Source organism: Patagioenas fasciata, chromosome 33, assembly GCF_037038585.1.
Source record: "Patagioenas fasciata isolate bPatFas1 chromosome 33, bPatFas1.hap1, whole genome shotgun sequence".
Lineage (NCBI taxonomy): Eukaryota > Metazoa > Chordata > Aves > Columbiformes > Columbidae > Patagioenas > Patagioenas fasciata.
The window spans coordinates 2,777,810-2,784,121 of NC_092552.1; positions in this window are offsets into that span (position 1 = coordinate 2,777,810).

Genomic DNA, 6,312 nt, shown 5'->3' on the forward strand with positions numbered 1-6,312 from the left:
TTACAACCTAAACATCAAATATAAAATGAGAATTACATATACAACTCGGTTCAACACATTTAGCTATTAAGCCATTCTCATTTTCATTTATACTGGGCATTCACATCAATAACACTAATAGTAGTTACATCACCAATCCCGTGTCAACTTCAATTTCAGTTCCCCTGGTTCTTGAGTTACTTTCCAGGTTCTTTCTTCCGTCAGGGCTCCTCTAACTCGAGAGACGCGTGTCCATCCTTTCCCTGCCCTCCCAACAGCTGTTTCTGTAGTTAACAAAACAAGAAAAGGTCCCTCCCATCATGGGGTTGGAGTTTCTTCTATCCAGGTTTTCATTAGTGTTGCCCCCATATCTACCAGAAATTCTACTTGTTTTGTTCTTTTGGGTTTCTTCTTCCCAATGCGGTGAGCACCACCCAGGCTGCTCACCCAGAAGGACTAAAACTGCTTCCCAGTGCAACCCCAAACACCCTTCACTTCAGCAGGTGACCGCACTTGTGCTTTCAGCTCCTGGGCTGGTGCTGTCCGGGCTTTCCCTGCTCAGCACTGACTGTGTTTTGGGAAGGCAGGAGCCAGTGCAAACCCTTCTCCGCTGTTCTGCTCTTTTTCTGCTCTTTTTCCCCTTTGCTGTGAAGCTCAGCTGCTCCATGAGTTATTGTGTTCTCCTGTGAGCGTGGGGTTTGTCCTCTGCTGTGGAGCACGAGAGCGAAGCCCCCGGAGCCCCGGCTGGTGCAGACCCCGCAGCGAGGGTGACAGACCCGGAGCCAGGAGCAGTTTCCCCAGGGTGAGGAGCAAGTGGAGCTGCTCACACCAAGGGCACAGGCAGGGTTGGTGCACGTCACCGGTTCTAAGGCTGTCACCAGAACCTGACAACCTGACAACAGTGTGCTGGCTCCCCGGGCAGTTGAAGTACAACCAGAACGCAAGAGGCAGCTTAAATTCGGGGTCGTCTTTTTGCCAGGAGCAACAAATGCCGTGATGGAGACAACGGGGAAAAGGTGGAAACTCTCAGACCGCGGTGCAGTCTGAGAGGAAAAGAGATGAACGAGACACTGATGAGCGGGAAGAGTTGACGTATTTATCATAGAAACATTAAAGGTTATAGAGAGATGGAATGTTACACGAGATCAAATATTTAAATACATTCGCTCCAGACACAAAATAGTGTTAAAAAGTTCATCTATTTATTATAGATACATTAAATATTACACAAAGCTCAAACATGATATAAAGATCAAACATTAAAATCTACTAACTCCAGACAAGAATTGGTGGGAAAACGTTTGCATATTTATTATATAAGTATTAAATATTAAATAAAGATTAAATAGAATACAAAATCAAACATTAAAATATATTAACTCCAGACACAAATTAGTGGTCAAAAGTTAATCCATTTATTATAGAAACATTCAATATGAGATAAAGATTAAATATCATATAAAGATCAAATATTATCTAGAGATCAAACACTAAAATCTACTAACTCCAGACGAGAATTGGTGGAATAAAGTTCAAGTATTTATTGTATAAATATTAAATAAAGATTATGTGTTATATAAAGCTTAAATAGTAATCCTAGTAACTCCAGATCAAAAAATACTGGAAAAATGTTTACGTATTTTTATAGAAACATTCAATAATATATAGAGATTAAATATGATATAAGGATCAAATATTAAACTATATTAACTCCAGACAAAAATTAGTTGAAAAAAGTTATGTATTTGTCATAGAAATGTTACATATCTATAAAAACTAAATACTACATAAGGATCAAATATTAAAATATTTTAACGCCAGACAAGAATTGGTGGGGGAAAAAAGTTCACAGATTTATTATGTAAATAAAGATTATGTATTAAATAAAGATTATGTATGATATAAAAGCTCAAATCTTAATATATATTAACTCAAGAGAAGAATTAGTGGAAAAAAAGTGACGTATTTATTATAGAGATGTTACATCCATGTAAAGATTGAATATGACATAGGGATCAAATATTAGAATATTTTAATGCCAGACAAGAATTGGTGGAAAAAAGTTCAAGTATTTCTTCTATAAATATTAAATAAAGATGATGTGTTCTATAAAGCTCAGTTATTAGTATCTATTAACTCCAGAAAAAAAGGGTGGAAAAAAGTTTCTCTATTTATTTTATATGCATCTCTAGATATGTGATATAAAGCTCAAACACTATCTACAGAAGAAACATTAAAATACATTAACTCCAGACAAAAATGGGTTGAAAAACGTTGATATACTTATCATATCAATATTAAATATTATACAAGGATCAAATATTATATAAAGATTTAATAATAAAATATATCAACTCCAGAAAATAATTATTGGGGAAGGTCTATGTACATAGTAAATAAATATTAAATATTAGTACATTAAATAAACATATTAAATAAGTATTAAACATTAGTACATTAAATAAAAATATCACATAAATATTAAATATCAGTATGTTAAATAAAAAATATTAAATAAAGCTCAAATACTATATACAGCTAAAACATTTAAATATATTAACTCCAAGGAGAAATTAGTGGAAAAAGTTTACGTACTTATTCTGTGAATACTGAATATTATACAAGCTAAAATATGCTATAAAGCTAAGCTATTTAAATATAGGAACTCCAAGCAGACATCAGTAGAAAAAAGATTATATAATATTGAAGGTTTCTGTAGAAGTATGGAAAGATTAAATATGATAAACACATCGAGTATTAAAATACATTAACTGCAGACAAACACTGGAAAAAAGTTAATATACTCGTTATAGAAATATTAAATATGATACAAAGCTCAAACATTATATACAGGTCACATATTAAAATACATGAACTCCAGACTAAAACTGGGGGGAAAAAAGTTTACATACTTATAATATAAACAGTAAATCCTATCCAGAGCTCAGCCATTACACCAAACGGGGGGAACGTGCCCCAGACGTAACTCCCGCGGCAGCGAGTGCCCTGCGGCTCCTCTTCCCCTGCTGCCCGCATCTAAAAGGAATTTCTCTTCCCGCGCCGCCCCGCACAGCCCGGCAGAGGTTCACAGCGTGCCGGGGACTGTTCCTTCCTCACCCTCTGAGTAACGTGAGCGGCTGTTGGATACGCCCAGCAAAGACAACAGGCCTCGCCAAGAGAACGCTCTAGCAGAGAGCGTCAGGCACTAACGATCACAGAACAGTCACCGTTCCACTTACCCTTCGCCGCTTCTCAAAATTGATCAGGCCGCCCTGTTGGAAGGACAGAGAAGGGATCGGAGGAGAAGAGCACAGGCTCGGCTGGAGTTGATCACAAACAGGATGAACAGGATGAAGTAGCGACACCAAGGGACGGGCCAGAGCTGCCCTGACCAAAGGCCTCTACAAAGACCCGTTTCCAGCTCTAGGATAAGCCACAGCACTCGTGTACCTGAGTCTATTTGTTAAATACATTCCTCTCTTTTTAAGAACTGCACTAGCACCCAGTGGAAGATGCAGGAGCAGACACAGTGTCTGCAAGGGAGGGAGGAGATTTAGGATTCCAAAAATTGCCCCAAATTACCTCGAGATAGTCCTGAAGGGCTGTGTCCAGCATGACGAGGTCAGTGAGGAAGGTACCCAGGTAAGGTACCGTGCCTTGTGTGACTCCCTGCAAACGGTCAGAGCAATGGTGGATTAATTGACTGAGAAGTCATAATTATACTAATTAGAATACTCCTGTGGAAGCAAACCAAACACAACTAGTCTGCTTCACCAAACAGCGCTCTTGTAAATGGTGCTTTCACGACATCATCCTTGGTATCTCAGCCAGCGGTTCATGTCTGCACAGAGCGGTATATAAGCCAAAGTGCTCATTCGTAACTCCTCTGCGTCAAATCTCGCTGTGCGGCACCTCTCGCCCCAGCAGAAAAGCCGGGATTTACAGACCCGTCTTCCCCAAAGCACCGCATACGGGAGCTCATTGGTCAGGAACAGGGCTGAGCTCGGCTTTGGGTGAGATCACAACCTGGCAACTCAAGCTCATTCCCCCCTTCAGCAGCAGCTCCCTGCTCGTCGCAAAGTTGTCACAGTCGGAGAAGATTTCGCAAAGCTCTTCGAACATCAGCATTGTGTCCCTGTACAGGAAAAGATTCAATGATTTAAGTTGTTTGTAAGCACTCTGAATCAGATCAGGGGACAATTTTTTTCTCAAGAATCGTTAACAGTTGGGCACAGAAAAGATAAAAGCACCAAAACACACCCAGTGACACACTGCACAGCCTTACTTTGGAACGCAGGCCCAGGTCTTCTTCCGGCGATAAACCGAGGTGGACTGCAAGGCGGAAACGATGGCCTTCAGAGACGAAAAGTTGTTCAGGATCCTACATTGCTGTGAAAGGAGCGGTTAGAAACACAGGAGCGTTAAACGTCAGCATCACCAATAGTCAGTGCTCTTCTGTCTGCCCCGTGTCCTGCTTGCTGCACATTCTCCCTGCTAAGCGGGCAGCTCTACAAATACTGAGCATCAAAAATATCACTCCCCGCTACAACCCCCCTGTCCCCTCCCAGCTCCACGGCACCCGCACAAGGAACGTTAAACAGTCGTGAATAAACGCTTTACACGTCCGATACGGATCCACTTCTCCAAGATCTTCGCTCTTGGCTGTGTCTTTAATTCTTTGCTCTCCAGGATGGTGCTGAGCACGCAGTTGGTGACGGCGTTGAACTGCGAGATGGTGGCTCTGATGCTCTGTGCCAGCTGTTTGTTCTCTTTCTTGTCCCTTCGGGACCAGATGCAGCCCAGGCAGTGGTGGGGCACAACGTTCTGGAAGAGTGTCTAGAGGGAAACAGAGGTGTCCAACTCAGCCTGGAGCGCTACTGCCCACAGCAAGAAATGCACGGTTACAGTACAAACTGCAGCTGAATCAGAGGCCTCGCTGCTCACAGGGGGGACAGCAGGCAGTGACAGGCCCGGGGATGACAGGCGCCCCCTCCCCTAGGGGGCGCTCGGCTGGGCCAAAGGACGTTTCCTTGCTTTATATTTTCTACCACATTCATCTGGAGACGAGGAGGAAAGCCATCAGACAGTACCACTGTTCAAAAACAGGTACAGGCCTGGACTAAGATGTTTACAAAAGGTGTTTTTCCACTAATTGTCGTTAAAAACACACTAAACTCATGTGATGTTTGTCTCCCTTGTTTTTCCACTCGTTCACAGACCAGGCCCAAGGACATTCACACATCCCATGCACTTGGGGGCGGTTATCCGGCCCGAGATCCCATTCTCACGAGTCTGGGCTATAACTTTTTACAATTACGAGAAATGTACTTCAAAGTAATCTGTCCAAGGCCCTTTATATATTATTATGTTAGTATTATGTCTTTGACCGTCCAGATGGTCACGTTAGTATTGATCTTCCTTTATCATCCAGGTGGCTGGAACCGCACATCTTGCTTTTCCACATTTACTTTCCAACATGAGTCCTCAAGACATTACCTTAGAATCTCTCCCATATGGCCAGTTGAACAGCTTGTCAGAGGAAACAAGGTGAAGTGGGTGCACTCTGATGAAAACAAGGTTTCATACAAGTTAATCATTGTTTTACTTATCTAGTAATACTATATAACAGATTTAAAGCAGTGCAGAGAATGCCACGTTGTACACCTCGTGTTGCAAACATCGGCACTGAGCGTATTTCTGATATGAAATACAGGTGGATGCCTCTTGCAAAATTTTTGTTTCCTTATAGAATGTTTTTCCATTTTGTTTTCCATTGTCTGGACTGCTTTTCCTATTTCTCTTTTTTTTTTTCCATCCTAGGATGTGAATGTAACTTCCTACGATCGGCTCTTTGGGAAAGAGAGTGAAATGCAGGTGTTCACTTTGCTCTAGTTGGGAGGGGAGCAAACACAGCAGTTTTGACTATTGATGTGATTCAGAGCAGCACATCAGGCACATGCGCTGGGTGCAGCTTTTTAGTGCAATACTTGCAGAATCATGAGGGTAAAAACCTCCTCTGCTGAGGCCACGACATGAGGGGCAACGTGTCGGGCAGAGTGACAGAGAGGACCCAGGTGTCCGGGCACCGGCACAGCAGTGGGAGCATGGACACGGACACACATCCACACGCAGGCGTAGCTTTGCTGAAGGGATTTACTGATCATGAGAGGGAAATGGCCCAGGGCTCCCAGGGGATCAGACGGGGTCATCCAGGGATGATCATCTCCTCATGTCACTGGAGGGGGACAGGACACGGCTGTCACCATCAGTTTCAGTTCTGAAATCAGAGCCCAAAATGAGATCTCCAGTGTCAGCTGGGACATGAGGGGAGGC